At 44.4% G+C, this 15,980-nt stretch overlaps 1 protein-coding gene across 1 annotated transcript in view; it reads left to right on the forward strand.

Moving 5' to 3' along the window:
- Positions 1–15,980, forward strand: part of DLG5 (discs large MAGUK scaffold protein 5) — a 145,485-nt gene that overhangs the window by 1,751 nt on the left and 127,754 nt on the right. The window lies entirely within an intron of this gene.

Consider the following 15,980-nt stretch of genomic DNA (forward strand, 5'->3'; position numbering starts at 1 on the left):
GTGGGTGGGGAGAGGGAGATCCGGGCAGCGTTTATTCAAGCAGGAGCACTCCCATCCAGGTAGTCTTCAATTTACAACCCCAACATTGCTATCTCCCAAGGAGACAGTTAAGTGAGTTTTGCCCCGTCTTAACGACCTTTGTTGTTAAGTGAATTGCGGCAGGGGGTTAAATTAGTTGGCGAAGAGAATCCGGGCTTCCCACCTTGATTTGGCTCGCGGGAAGGTCGCAAAATGGGGATCGCGTGACCTCGGGATGCCGCTGCGACCGTCGTAAATGGGAGTCAGCGTCTGAATTTTGCGACGCTGCAGCGGTTGTAAGCGTGAAACACAGTCGTAAGTCTGTGCGTTTGGGGATTGTTAGGTGTGTTGGACCTGGTTTTTGGGTGTTAAGTGAATTTCATTCTATGGGTATACTGTGTGTACACGTACAATGACAATAAAGTTATTATTATTATTAAGTCGATTTATTCCAGCGCCGTTGTAACTTTTGCGGTCAATACATGGACGGTTGTAAGTGTACCTGTCATCCGGATTGAACACCTTGCTGGGAAAAGTCCCATGCCTGGATGGAGACTGGTTTCCCCGCCCCCTCCCCATCCCCCCAAAAAGGCCACTGCAGGTGTGCAAATGGCGAACCAATCCAGAAAGAGTGGGGGGGAAAGCACACGGTACTTCCGTTCCAATGGTAGCATCCACAAGCTGAAGGGTTGGAGGCACCAGAGGTTGCAAGGTTGAGGTTCTTTTGGCGACACTAAATAGGGGTACCGTATGTATTTGTGGCATCTGGATTCGTGGCAGCTCTGGACAGGGGGAGAAATCCTTGCGGTTGTGGCTGGGTCAGGCTTTTTTTTTTTTTTTAATGCCTTTGGAGGCCACCAAGTTGCCTTGGTTGATGGTTGGACAGACGTGAAGGCTTCAGCTGGAAGGACTTTGTCTCTGGATTTGGCAAAAGTGTGGTTTTTTTTTTAAAAAGAAACCAAGATGATGGTTGCACTTCCTAACACGTAGAAATTTGCTAACGGAGGAATTTTGGAGTTTGCAAATGGCTTCACCAAAAGTGAAGAGAGAAACTGCTCAAAAGGGGGTGATTCATCTCGGCTCACACCCCTGCCAAGACTGCCAGAAGCTCTCCTTCTGGCCTTAAGCCTTGCTTTCATTGTGACTTCCACCCCCCCACCCTCAAATTTTCAGAGCAGTAATAATACCAATGTGCAGGGCTTAAAAAAACATTTCGCTTCCATTTTCTCAGTAACCGTTGCAAAAGTGCCTTGAGGTAGCTTGTATGAAGTCATAATCCTGACTTCCAAGGATCTGTCTCCTTGCCTAGGACCATCCAATGAATCAATGGGGGAAGTATGATTGGCTGTCTAGATTTATCAATGAGACTCACTTCCCTGAGTAGGTTTTAGAAATACATTTTGCAAAGAAATACATTTTGGGTTAAGCAGAGAATTCCACTGGACGGTTCCTGAAACTGGATTGCTTAATGACCATTTGACGTTAACACAACACTGAAAAAAGTGACTTAAGGATGATTTTTCACACGGATGACCGTTATAGCATTCCCCTCAGTCACGTCATTTACATTTGGATGCTTGACAACCGATTCACATTTATGACGGTTGAAGTGTCACATGATCCCCTTTTGAATCCTGACAAAGTCGATGATTCACTTAACCGTTTAACTAATTTAACAACTGCAGGGATTCGCTCCAAGAAAACGTGGCAAGAAAAGTTGTAAAACGGGGCAAAACTCACTTAGCAACCTACATTTTTGGGTTCAATTGTAGTCGTTAAGTTGAGGGCTGCTTGTATTTGACACCAAGAGAGGCATCGGTTTTGCCTTTGCAGATGCCCTGAAATCATATTTGCTAAATTTGTTAACTCCATGGATTTCTCATCTCTCCTAAATGTTGATTCATCCCTGGGCCCAAATTAAAAATGGTGTTATTGCCTTGAAAAATGGCACATGACCACATCTAAACGCTCAGCTCGTATTGCCAATGGTGGAAGTTCTTGCCAATGGTGGAAGTTCATGTAATAAAGAAGGGTTGGTCACCGTCACTCTCTGCAGTATAGTTGGCTGAAAAAACCCCACAAGGCCATTTCAACTCAACCTATCTTTGTAGAGAGTGCAATTTTCGTGACAACAAGGTGGAAGTCTCCCAAGTTTTGTTTTGTTTGACTACCAAAATGTTTCTCAATCTTCCCACTTGAAGTTGTGTTAATGTCAACTCCCATGCTGTCTGGGACATTCTGGAAGTTGAAATCTGCACATCTTGAAGTGGCCAGGTCCAATAAACATTGGACTCTCCCGTCTAGTTCCTGATAGTCACTTATCTAAAGATTTAGAATACATAATAAAGAGAATTGGAAGGGAGCTTGGAAGTCTTCTAGTCCAACTCTCTACTCAAGCAGGAGACCGTATGCCATTCTGGATGTGTCTTTCCAAATCTCTTCTTAAAAACCTCCAGTTATGGAGCACCCACAACTTCTGCAGGCAACTTCCACTGGTTAATTGTCCTCACTGTTGGGGCATTGTTCCTTCATTCTAGGTTAGATCTTTCTTTGATAGGTTTCCATCTGTTACTTCTTGTCCTACCAACAGCCATTCCCAATTCCTGCAACTGTTCTTCGTATGTTTTAACACATCATATGCTAAAAAAAATTGTTGTTCACTGTGTTTATTTGTTTGTTTATTAAATTTATATGCAGCCCCTCTCACTATCCTAAAGATACTTAAGTCATATTCTACCTAGCTTTTTAAGCTCAGCCAGGATCCATTAAATACCATCCCTTTCTGAAAAGATGCTTGGAATATGCCTCTACCTGCTCTTGACATTCCTCTAAAAAGTGCTTGCAGGTTTTTGGTTCCTTATGTTTTGTCTGCAGTTTCATTTCTTTTCTTTTCTTTTTTTTCTAGAAGAGGAGTTGCTTTTATGTGATAATTACTTTTTTTGCCTAGTAACAGCAAGGAGGAGGTAATAATAAATCATAACTATGGAAGTTTCTTTTCCGGAGAGCAAAATGTGGAATAGAAAACGTTTCCATCAATATCTACAGGTGTGTCTTTTTCAAGACAAGCATTGATGATGGATGGTTGGAAGATAGACATTTCCCTCCTCCGTTTTCTTTGTTCTTTGGGGTTTTCTAATAGGGTGGGGGAGAGCGAGAAACATCGTATTAGGGAAAAGAAGGTATTATGTGCAAGGCATGTTGCCACTGCTGTAAGATGTGATGGTGATCATTGATTTTCAAAGTTGGCTTGTCCAATTTAAGGAGGATGTGTAGCTGGTTGTTACAGCGTGTAATCTGTCACTATGGGGATCCTAAACCTGGTGACATCCGTAGGAATCTCAATCTCAACCGTATAGGTAGTCCTCGACTTAGCAACGGTTCATGTAGTGACCGATCAAAGTTACAATGGTACTGAAAAAAGTGGCTTATGACTATTTTTCCCGTGATCAAAATTCAGATGCTTGGCAACTGGATCATACTTCTGACCGTTGCTGCATCCCAAGGTCACATTGCTGCAAGTTGCTGCATCCCTTTGGCGACTTTCTGACGAGTAAAGTCAGTGGGGAAACCAGATTCACTTAACAATGGGATTGCTAATTTATCAGCTGCAGAGATTCACTTAGCAACTGTGGCAAGAAAGGTTGTAAAATGGGGCAAAACCCACTTAACAAATGCCTCACTTTACAACAGACGGTTTGGGCTCGATTGTGGTCGTAAGTCAAGGACTACCTGTAGTTGGATCTGTACTTCAGTGTTACAACCAGAAAGCCTTCTATGTAAGGCTTACATGGCAGTGTCAAATCTCAGGGTTTGCCATACCAGGGGCGGGGAGATCCTGGTGGTGGTGGTGGGAATGTCCGTGATGCCAGGGGCTGCAGCCACGCTCCGGAGAAGCCCCATTGGAGCGCCAATCAGCTGTGTGCCTGGCAGCGGCCAGTGCAAGAGAACCGGGACACCCAATGCTCAGCTGTGCAACCAGGATGCCCGACGATCAGCTGTGCAGCCATGCGGAGCTGGGCAAGCAATTTCCGGGCATGGTCTATGCTGGCGGAGGGCGTGGCTTGTCTATATAACCATGCTGGGAGGCGGCTTCTCCCAGCGCTGAGCTTAATTCCAGATTGCATCTGTTTCATGCTGTGCTTTCTGGAGCTCATTTGCGTGCTTGAATCCGGCTTAATAAACCCAGTTTATTCACTTGCCCACGTGCCTGGGCGAGTTCACAACCAGCTCTTGAGTGACCAGATCATACAGTAGAAGCTGATTAGGTGCGCCAATGATTTCTGGCACCTCTTAGCTCAGTAATTTTCTCTCTCTTCTTTTACTCTCCCCATGAAGTTTCAAAAATCCTAACTCCTGGTACCCATCAGCAGGCATCCTGTAGAAAGAACTCCACTTCGGCCCTCCACATGTCAATTAAGGTGTAACCGCTACTGAGAAAAACGTGCGAAATTGCCAAACTGATAATGCGTTATCACCCCGTCGCAGCTAATAAGAAGCTTTAAAACGGAGCAGAGGAATGACTCCCTTGTGGCTGGGAAGCTTCCCCTTGTAGCAGCCTCTCAAGAGGGGTTCAGCACGGAAAAGCAATGAAGGAAGGGCCTCCGAAGATCTTTCCAGGGTACTGGCAGAGACCATGTGTGGAAAAAATGTTCTGTTTCAGAAGTACATTCTAAAAAATATAGTTCTGTTTCTGCTTCTGAAGAATATATTGGGGAGAGGGGTTGTTTCTTAATTATTATTTTATTTTGTATAGAATGAGTGGGTTTTTACGCTTGCGGTAGCTTGGGGTTAGACAGTGGGTTCTTGCAGCCAGAGAGTGAACTGCTTTTTTGTATTTCTTTGCATTTTGAGGTCTACAGCAGCGGCCCCCAATTTTTGGGGCACCAGGGACAGGTTCTGTGGAGAGAGGTTTTTCTTTTTCTTTTCTTTTCTTTTCTTTTCTTTTCTTTTCTTTTCTTTTCTTTTCGATTTATATGCCGCTCTTCTCCGGAGACTCAGGGCGGCTTACAATACATTAAGCAATAGCCTTCATACTTTTGTATATTTTATACAAAGTCAGTTTATTGCCCCCGCAATCTGGGTCCTCATTTTACCTACCTTAGAAAGGATGGAAGGCTGAGTCAACCTTGAGCCTTGGAGAGATTCGAACTTGCAGTAATTGCAGGCAGCTGGTGTTAATAACAGTGCTTTAGTCTGCTGCGCCACCAGGGCTCTTGGAGTGAGGGGCTGGTTTCATGTGCTACCTGCATCCCATGGATTGGGCTTCGCTTTCTTTGCACAGCCTGGTTGCTAGCATGTCGCGGCGTGGTGCCCAGGGGTGGGTTTCACTTACCTTTACCACTGGTTCGCCCCGCATGCGCTCGCTCATTTCATGTGCATGCGCGCTGTCCATGCATGCGCCCCAGCCTTCCACACATGTGCTTTGCTCACTTGTGTGCCTTCTGCGCATGCACCCGGCCTTGAAAACGTGCCTAAATAGCACGAGATGGAGCCAGGGTTGGGTGGTGGGCCCACCCACAATTGCCGCTACCAGTTCGCTTGAACCTGTGTGAACCACCTCTGCTGGTGCTGCTCCACAGACTGGGGCTTGGGGATCCCCAGTCTACAGAATTACAAATCAGTTGTAGATCAATTTCAGACTACCTTGTGAGAGATTACAGGATATAAACATAGTTACAGTCTGGAAGTGTGTTTGTTGGTGGTGGTTTGTTTGCCGAGCTTATGGTTTAGCTTCCGAACGTTTCATCACCAGGCTAAGGTGACTTCCTCGGCGGGACTTCGGTTGAAGCATCTTGTTTCAGTTCTTCACCGCTTTCATGGATCTCATGGGGTCGGTGGATCATCTGACCGGCTGGTCATTATGTGTGAAGGTCACCAAGTGACAAGGGGGTCGGTGCCATTGTTGGTTGCTTGCTCGATTGATACGGCTCCTTATGGGTTCGTAGGTTGGCTCGAAATTGATATATTTGTTCATAAATCCATTGGTTGAGTACCAAGCTTCAATAAATTTGCATGTGGTTGCATGGCCAATGATTTTTGTTCCGTTGCAGTCAAACTGGCACTGTTCAGTATCAGTGCGGGTCAAGAGCGGGTGTGGAAGTGTCCCTAAAATTAACTAGCGATAGTACTTACCTAAACTCCCTAGATCAGGGATGTCAAACTCATGTTGTCACGGTGGCATCATGTGACACATCGTGACTTTTTTCCCCTTTGCTGAACTGGACATGGGCATGGCCAGTGCATGACACATCCGGTCCATGGGCCACGAGTTTGACACCACTGCCTTAGACTTATATACTGCTTAATAGTGCTTCACAGCTCTCGCTAAGTGGTTTACAGAGTTAGCCTATTGCCCCACCCCCAACAATCTGGGTCCTCATTTTACTGACCTCGGAAGGATGGAAGGCTGAATCAATAGCAATAGCACTTAGACTTATATACCGCTTCACAGTGCTTTACAGCCCTCTAAGCAGTTTTACAGAGACAGCATCTTACCCCCAACAATCTGGGTCCTCATTTTACTGATCTTGGAAGGATGGAAGGCTGAGTCAATAGCAATAGCGCTTAGACTTATATACTGCTTTACAGTGCTTTACAGCCCTTGCTAAGCGGTTTATAGAGTTAGCCTATTGCCCACCGCAACAATCTGGGTCCTCATTTTACTGACCTCGGAAGGATGAGTCAATCTTGAGCCAATCAGAATCAAACTCCTGGCAGTGGGCAGAGTCAGCCTGCAATTCTGCCTTCTAACCACTGCGCCACCGAATCAGTGGTAGATTCCCTAAGAGTAGGCAGATTCCTTTTTATCAACGGTGGTTGCAATAGTGGGTTTCAATTTAGTTTGCTACTGGTTCGCTTGTGTGCACGCGCACAACGCTTCTGCACATGCGCATAAGCAGGTGGCCGGAGCCTCCTGCCACCGCCGCTACCAGTTCATCCGAACCGGGGCGAACCAGTAGCAACCCACCACTGGGTGGTTGAATGGTTCAAACCCCAAGCAAGAACAAATGTTATGCCTGTGAACCGTCTTTCCTTCTCTAGCAGAGCGTCTGTTTTCTGAGTATCTTCAAATGCTAAGCAGTTATTGCATATGCATTGCATTTCTAGACGAAGAGACCCGTGTCAACTCCAGGTTCATCCCCACCTCCTTCCCCGAAAATAGCATCTAAATACGGGCAACCAGATGCCTCTCTTGCAGTTGTTAAGTCTTCTGTGCGAAGTGCTGTTGCGACGCATTAGGTTAAGCAGTTCAAAAACCTCGGGGCGGAATTGTGCAGCTGAAGTTGCTTCTGTTCCAGAGTTGAACTGAGCCGGAATGGCCTGATGGAATATGACAGTTTATTCTGACAGCTGGTCTTTGAGGTGATAAATTTGATCCCGAGAGATTATTCTGTGCAAGCCGGCCTTTCTCTATGCTGCAGATGTTCCTTCTTGAGACAGGAGAGTGATTAAGGGTTACCTTGGATCCAGTTGACGGCGTGTTTAGTATGATGAGACGATGGATGAGCGCACATTGATTAGGTTTCCGCTGTGAAAATAATAACTGGAGAAGACCTTTGTCAAAATGCCTCCTATTCATCTTAGAAAGTCATTGGGGTTTTTTTCAGTCCACTTCTATAGAACATAGATTCATAGGGCTGGAGGGGGCCTCGGAGATCTTCTATCTAGTCGAACCCAGCGGTGAAATGCACTTACCTTCACTACCGGTTCAGGAGTGTGAGCACAGAGGGTCAAAAACGGGACATAATGACGTCCCGGCAGGTGGAGAGAGCCTCCCACTGCCGCCGCTACCAGTTCGCGCAAGCCGGATAGATCCGGCTAGATTTCATCACTGGTCCAACCCTCTGCTCAGAGCAGGAGACCTTATACCATGCTTTTCAAAGGTTGACTCTTCTTGAAAACCTCCAGTGATGCAGCACCCACAATCCAAAAGATCCCATTGATTAATTGTCCTATCCAGGATGGATAAAAATCGATGATTTTTTTTTTAATATTACAAAAAAATCAGATTTTTAAAATTTAAATCAGATTTTTCTAAAATTTTTATTAAATTTATTTTAATAAAATACTTTTGGAGAAAAAATCTATAGTTTTCTATTTAAGATACATTCATAATTTAGTTTCTTCGGCATGAAATGGAGCTTAGTTATGTAGCATGAGGCTGCATAGTCTGCAATATTGGGACTGTCGGTGAATCAACAGTGGGTCAGAGGAGGAGCCGCTGCGGGACAGAGATGTCAGTTGCTCTTTAAAAATTGTGATTTAAATCAAGTTCATTTAAATCAAGCCTTTTTACTAGTGATTTAAATCAGGATTTAAATCAAATCCACCCTGTTTCATTTAAATCAAATGCATCCTGGCAGCACCCACAATCCAGAAGATCCCATTGATTAATTGTTCTATCAGAAAATTTCTCCTTAGTTCCAGGTTGGACGTCTCTTTAATATTCTTCCACCCATTCCTTCTTGTCTTGCCCTCTGGTGCTTTGGAGAATAAGTCAACACCCTCTTCTCTTCTCTTCTCTTCTCTTCTCTTCTCTTCTCTTCTCTTCTCTTCTCTTCTCTTCTCTTCCCTTCCCTTCCCTTCCCTTCCCTTCCCTTCCCTTCCCTTCCCTTCCCTTCCCTTCCCTTCCCTTCCCTTCCCTTCCCTTCCCTTCCCTTCCCTTCCCTTCTCTTCTCTTCTCTTCTCTTCTCTTCTCTTCTCTTCTCTTCTCTTCCCTTCCCTTCCCTTCCCTTCCCTTCCCTTCCCTTCCCTTCCCTTCCCTCCTCTCCTCTCCTCTCCTCTCCTCTCCCCTCCTCTCTGCTTCTCAAGTACGGGAAAACAGCTATCATGTCTTCCCAATTCCTTCTCTTTGATCTAGGGTAGACATACCTAGCTCCCTCAACCCTCAACAATTCTGGAAGGTTGGTCCAGTGTTGTATCTGAACTTCTTCTCCCTTTCCTTTCTGGAGCTAAGAACGTATTTTTTTTAAAAAAATTTGATTTATATGCCGCCCTTCTCCGGAGACTCAGGGCGGCTTACAGTGCGTTAAGCAATAGCCTTCATACTTTTTGTATATTTATACAAAGTCAGCTTATTGCCCCCACAAACTGGGTCCTCATTTCACCTACCTTAGAAAGGATGGAAGGCTGAGTCAACCTTGAGCCTTGGAGAGATTCGAACCAGCAGTAAATTGCAGGCAGCTGTGTTAATAACAGGGTGCGTAGACCACTGTACTATCAAGGCTCTATTTGTTTCTTTAATTATATTTATATGCTGCCCATCTGGCCAGTTAAGGTGGCTCTTGGGCAGCTTATAACATCATTCAATACTCCACTTTGGCAAGAAGGTTTCTAGTTTTGGTTGCACACTCTTTTAAGGGTTAAATTGGTACCAACCACGAGAGCTGCGTGAAGCTTTGAAAAAAGGCTGAAGCCAAACATCACTTCGGTGTAGTTGTTCAAACCCACCCAACCCTTTTGTCTGTGAGGGGAAAAAGAAATGACCATGTTAATTCCCTTTGGTCTGCTTCATATCTCGCATATTCCTGCCCAAAAGCCCCTTTTAGCTTTTCCAAATGACAGGCAAACAGGAAGATGAGGTATTCCATTGTGGCAATACAATTTTGGCCTCGCTGGCTGGACCCAAAATATTGCATCACCCGCTGGGCCACGAAGCTCACAGCTGATATGTCTGTCCAGATGAAGGCACTGCAAAACACGATGGATTTTATTTTAAGAATTCCTCTGGGAAGGGTAGCTGCTCCTCATGGAAATCTTTATAACCAAGGTTATGTTGGATTCATTTCATTTTAGTAAATGAAAGTGCCTAAGTACTGTATTTTTCAGACTATAAGGCGCTCCGGATTATAAAACACACCTAGCTTTTGGGGAGGAAAACAAGAAAAAAAAAAATCTGCCTCTGCCTTTTTTTTTTTTTTTAATTTGATTTATATGCTGCTCTTCTCCGAAGACTCAGGGCGGCTTACAATGTGCTCAGCAATAGCCTTCATCCTTTTGTATATTTATACAAAGTCAGCTTATTGCCCCCACAAACTGGGTCCTCATTTCACCTACCTTAGAAAGGATGGAAGGCTGAGTCAACCTTGACCCTTGGCGAGATGCCTCCCAGCATCCATCCAGTATTCATCTGGCCCGTTTGCCGTGGCCCATTTGCCGTGGCCCGTTTGCTGCTGTTACCCATTTGCCACCGCCTGTTTGCCGCTGCCGCCCATTCAGCGCCGCCCGTTTGCCACCGCCACGGCCCGTTTGCCGCTGCCACCATGGCCCATTCTAGAACAGCTGGTTGGCGCCGCCCCCTCCCCCCCGCTGCAATATTCGCTGTATAAAATGCACAGATATTTTCACCCACTTTTTTGGGAGGGAAAGTGTGTCTTATACTCCAAAAAATACGGTACTTTTTTCAAAAGGATAGTCTCATTTTTCGCTCCCAACTTTATAAATAAATTATTTTGATTTTTTTGTTTTTTTAAAAAAAAATGCTTTTCACTTTAGAAACAAGGTCATTTTATACTTCTCAAATCATTAGACTGTAAACTAACCTCATTTGTTTAATCGCTGACATTTGGGTGAGTCTTTCCTCCTCCTAGAAAACCAGAATTTCATCACGACTAAATATTTTTTTTAACTATGCTTAGGAATTTTTTTTTTAAAAAATCCTGGTTTCTTTTCCCTTCAACAAAGAAGTGAAAAATAATTCAACTGTTGTTATCTGTATTCCTGAATTCAATCAATCTGTCCATTTCTTTATGTCAGGTCATTGACCCAACTTGCGTGTCAGCGCAACCAAATTAAAATTAAATTAATTAAAATGTTTGAATTTGGAATTGGACTTTTAAACAGCATTTTTGGGGGGGGTTAAAAAAAATCTCCTTAGTTTCACGTTATCTATTCTAGTTGTATTGTGGTCATAAGCAAGGACTATCTATATTCTATAGTCATTATTATCCACTATATTGGTCAGAAGTTGCTTCTCTTTCTTATGGTGAGGATTCGAGGTCTTCCATACCCTCTACTCAAGATTTTTACTCAGCTCACCATAGGAAGATTTTGCCTGACTAAATCCCATTGCACAGAGTTAGATTGGTATGATGGTTAAGGCACCTGGTTAGAATTTGATGAGCTGTTCTACTCCTGCTTTTGGCACAGAGACAGTAGGGTGAATTCGGGCCAGGCTCTCTCTCTCAGCCCTTGGAAGGAGGCAATGACAAACTACTTCCAAAAAACTTCATCCAAAAAAACCTGCCAGGACTCTTCCAGACGGACTCAAAACTCCTGATATTGTGATGTATTTATTTTATTCCAGGGTGGATTTGATTTAAGTCGATTTAAATCACGATTTTAAATCACGATTTAAATCACGATTTTAAATCACGATTTAAATCACTAGTAAAAAGGCTCAATTTAAATCATAATTTTTAAAGAGCAGCTGTCATCTCTGTCCCGCAGCGGCTCCTCCTCTGACCCGCTGTTGAATCACCGACAGTCCCAATATTGCAGAATATACAGCCTCATGCTAAGCTCCATTCGATGCTGAATAAACTGAATCATGAATGTATCTTAAATAGAAAACTAGATAATTTTTTACTCCAAAAGTATTTTATTAAAATAAATTTGATAAAAATAAAAAAAAATCCATTTTAAATTTAAAAAAAATGATTTAAAAAAAATCATTGATTTTTATCCGCCCTGTTTGATTCTTGTATTTCCTTCCTGTTTTTCCTCTTAAGAGCTCGAGGTGATGTATTTTATCCCAGCAAGAATCCAGCAAAATAAGATTTTTCTCTTTTTAGGATTTCCTGTTCCTCCTCTTTGACTTGCCTCTCAAAGTCTTTATTTAGGTGCTCTGAAATTGATTATAATGTAATAAGTCTTTCTCCCATTCCTACCTTACAGTATGAATGGTATATCTTCATGGCAGACAGGGAGTGGTGGTGGTGGGAAGAATTCAGTGCTCTCTTTAGAGCTTGGTGGTTTACTTGGAGATGTTTCACGACCCATCTAGGTAACATCATCAGTGCTAGGTAGCTAAAGCAATTTGTCAAGAAAAACGCCGAGCTCAGGGAAGCAGCAAGGACCCCACAGTTCAACCCTCAGCTACAGATCGTCTCTTCTAGTGAGAAATGTAGTGGCCAGCTCTTCTTTGGGGTTGAAGGTGCAACGCCTTCCCTGCAAACTATGCTAATGTGGAATTCAGACAGAGATGGGAAGCCAATCTTGTGTTCACAAAAGGGATGCCAGATTGAGTCACTCATGTTGTACATGTGGCTGCACGTACAGCCATTGAGAACATTCCAGCATTGGAACAGATCAACAGGCCGCAAAAGATCTTGACGGGTATAGTCCTCGACTTACAACCACGGTGGAGCCCCAGATTTCAGTTGCAAAGTAAGACATTTGTTCAGTCCCATTTTCCGACCTTTCTTGCCAGAGTTGTTTAAGTGCATCACTGTTAAGGTAGAGACACGGTGGTGGTTAAAATCAACCTTGGCTTCCCCGTTGACTTTGTATGTCAGAAGGTCGTAAAAGGGGAACCCTTGACCCCGGGACACTGCAACCGTCATAAATACAAGTCAGTTGCCAAGCATCTGAATATTGATCACACAACCAAGCGGATGCAACAATGGCCTTAAGTGTGGAAAATGGTCATAGGTCACTTTTCTCAATGTCGTAAGTTTGACTGGTCACTAAGTGAGCTGTTGTAAATTGAGAATTACCTGTATATCCAACACACCTTTTGGCCCTTATTTTTCCCCCCAACTACAAACCTGTGAGGTGGGTTGAGCTGAGGGAGACTATCCCAAGGTTTTCTTGGCTATGCTCGTTTTCTGGCTTGATGCTTTAACCACTAGGTATCTTCTTACCAAGGGATGCGGTGGCTCAGTGGCTAAGACGCTGAGCTTGTCGATCGAAAGTTTGGCAGTTCAGAGGTTCGAATCCCTAGCACCGCGTAATGGGGTGAGCTCCCGTTACTTATCCCAGCTTCTGCCAACCTAGCAGTTCAAAAGCACATAAAAAATGCAAGTAGAAAAATAGGGACCACCTTTGGTGGGAAGGTAACAGTGTTCTGTGCACCTTTGGCATTCAGTCATGCCTGCCACATGACCATGGAGACATCTTCGGACAGCACTGGCTCTTCGGCTTTGAAACAGAGATGAGTACTTCCCCATAGAGTCAGGAACGACTAGCACATATGTGCAAGGGGAATCTTTACCTTTATCTTCTTACCGGCAGAAAGCAGGTTAACCAGCCATCCAAAGCTGTTTTGTGAACTCACATTAACTGTAACAGCCAAATAAAAACTGACTCACTGCTTTCCTGCAGGTAGTCCTCGAATTACGACCACAATTGAGCCCAAAATTTACATTGCTAAGCGAGACAGTTGTTAGGTGTCCCTTTATCCCATTTTTAAGTGAATCGCTGAAGCGGTTGAAGTTAGTAACCCGGTTGCTAAGTGAATCTGGTTTCTGACTTTGCTCGTCAGGAGGTTTCAAAAGGGGATCACATGACCCTGGGACTTTGCAACCGTCATAAATATGAGTCAGCTGCCCAGTGCCTGAAGGTTGATCACATGACTATCGGGATGCTGCAAAGGTCGTCAGTGTGAAAAACGGTCTCAAGTCACTTATTTCCATGCCGTCATTAAACAAAACTATTGTAAATTGAGCACTGTGGTCCGCCAGCAGCCTGAGGAGCTGGCAGCAGAGTCGGACAGTGATGAGGCTGAGGAAGAACATGGGCCAGTCCTGGAGGCTGGGGAAGGCCCAGATGAGGGCTCTGCATCGGAGGCAGAGATGGGGCCAGGGCCATCTGGGAGTGACGTGCTGACTCCGGAGCCTCCAGAGGCTGACAGCAGAGAGGCAGAGGAACAGGAGGAGCCTTTTCCTAGTGCACGCATGAGAAGAGCTGCCAGAAGGGAAGAGCAGCTAAAGCCAAAAGGACGACTCGGGAGTAAGGCCAAGAGATGATTGGCCCCTCCCATAAGGCTTAAAAGACCCGCAGCTGCTCTTGGGCTCTTTGTCGGAAAACAACGTTGTTAGATTTGTTTTTTGTCTTGCTACATTTATTTCTTGTCGGCGTCTTCTGCTTCTGAACTTTTGCCAAGAAAAGCCTTTGGCAGAATGCCTAATTAGACCAAGGTTGGTGATAAGGCTGAAGAATTGTGTTACGAAGAATTTGTTTTGAATTAGTTTGGACTACGCTGAGAATGAGTTAATTCTCAGCTGTTCTAATAAAGTCTGTTTGTTTCAAACTGATTGCGTCTGATAATACCTACTTGGGCCTGGGTCACAACAAGCACTACCTCCATGAAGAACTTTGTCCGCATAAGAGATCTAGGATCCGAAATAAGCTGTTTCGGTCCAGATTTCCAGCAGAAGATGCACGACGCTTGGGAGAGATGCAGGAAAGATTTCATCACCAGAATGTTCCAGCTTAGAAACAGCTATTGGGAATTCTCAGCAGAAACAAAAGAGATAAATCGCAATAGCAACTTAGACTTACATGCCGCTTCACAGTGCTTTACAGCCCTCTCTAAGCGGTTTACAGAGTTGACCTATTGCCCCCAACCATCTGGGTCCTCATTTTACTGATCTCAGAAGGATGGAAGGCTGAGTCGATAGCAATAGCACTTAAGACTTACATTGTCAGGGTTCCAAGTAACACCCCCTAACGAAAAAAAACTCCAAGGCTTGAGTTTCGTCAAAGTTCCATTTTATTAGAGATGTCATATTGGCACGTCTGGGAAAACCCGAATCTGAAAGCTTCCAGGTTTTCCCCACCCAAAGAAAAGTCCAAGTCCCTGCCCAACATCCTCGTGTCCATCACATGGTCCAATCCAAGCACCGTCCCAACTGGAGATGCCTCCCAGTTCCAGCCATCCAGGTGCAGGGCAAGATGTCCTTGACTCTCTGAGAAAGGAATGTTATTATGACTATATATATCACCCCATACAATCCCTCCCTCCCCCAGTTTCCCCCAGTAGTAAATGTGGCAGGCCTGAAGATCCAATGAAAAAGATGGCTTGCAGGCCTGACATATATATCGCTTCACAGTGCTTTACAGCCCTCTCTTAAGTGGTTTACAGAATTAGCCTGCTGCTCCCCAGCAATCTGGGTCCTCGTTTTACCGATCTCGGAAGGATGGAAGGTTGAGTCAACCTTGAACCGGTGGGAATCGAACTGCTGACAGTGCACAGAGTTAGCCTGCAATACTGCCTTCTAACCACTGTGCCACCAGGGCTTCGAGAATCTTCGTTTTCTTCTGAACAAAGGGGGAAAAAAACCTTGCTTCTTTGACTTTTGTTGAATACTCCAAACACAGTTATAAAACGGATGCTTTGTAGTTTGAAATCAAGTTGCTTTTACTGGTAGCCCTCGACTTTCGGCCACAATGGAGCCCCAAATTTCCGTCACTAAGCGAGACATGTGTTTCGTGTCCATTTACCCCATATTTACGACCTTTCTCACCAGCGTGGTTAAGTGAATCCCTGCAGCCAATAAGTTAGTAACCCGGCTGTGAAGTGAATCCGGCTTCCCTATGTTGACTTTGTTTGTCAGTCGTTTGCAAAGGGGGATCGTGTGACCCCGTCGTAAATATGAACCAGTTGCCAAGGGCCTGAAATTTTTGATCACGTGACCCAGGGGATGCGGCAATGAACTGTTGTAACTTGAGGATTACCTGTATTCCTGCAGTTTTTTTTTTTTTCTCCAGCCTATCCAGTACAGACTTGCTGTGCCCTCAGTGATATTGGTTGAAAGGGGTTGGGGTGATGTAGGAGTGAACGTCGAGATGAAATAAGCATTTAAACACATGGCCAGACAGAGGGCGGCTGTTTGCAATTGAACAGCCTGTCAGACTGTCTAGCCAGTTACTGGTGTTTGCTTTCCTCTTTTATTTAAAAAAAAAAAAATTAATAAAAATAAAAATCTTTCCTATTGAGAAAGGAGAGTGGATCTTGAATC

Source organism: Pituophis catenifer, unplaced genomic scaffold (genome assembly GCF_029215685.1).
Source record: "Pituophis catenifer annectens isolate HBS135680 unplaced genomic scaffold, rPitCat1.0.hap2 SCAF_6, whole genome shotgun sequence".
NCBI classification, from domain to species: domain Eukaryota; kingdom Metazoa; phylum Chordata; class Lepidosauria; order Squamata; family Colubridae; genus Pituophis; species Pituophis catenifer.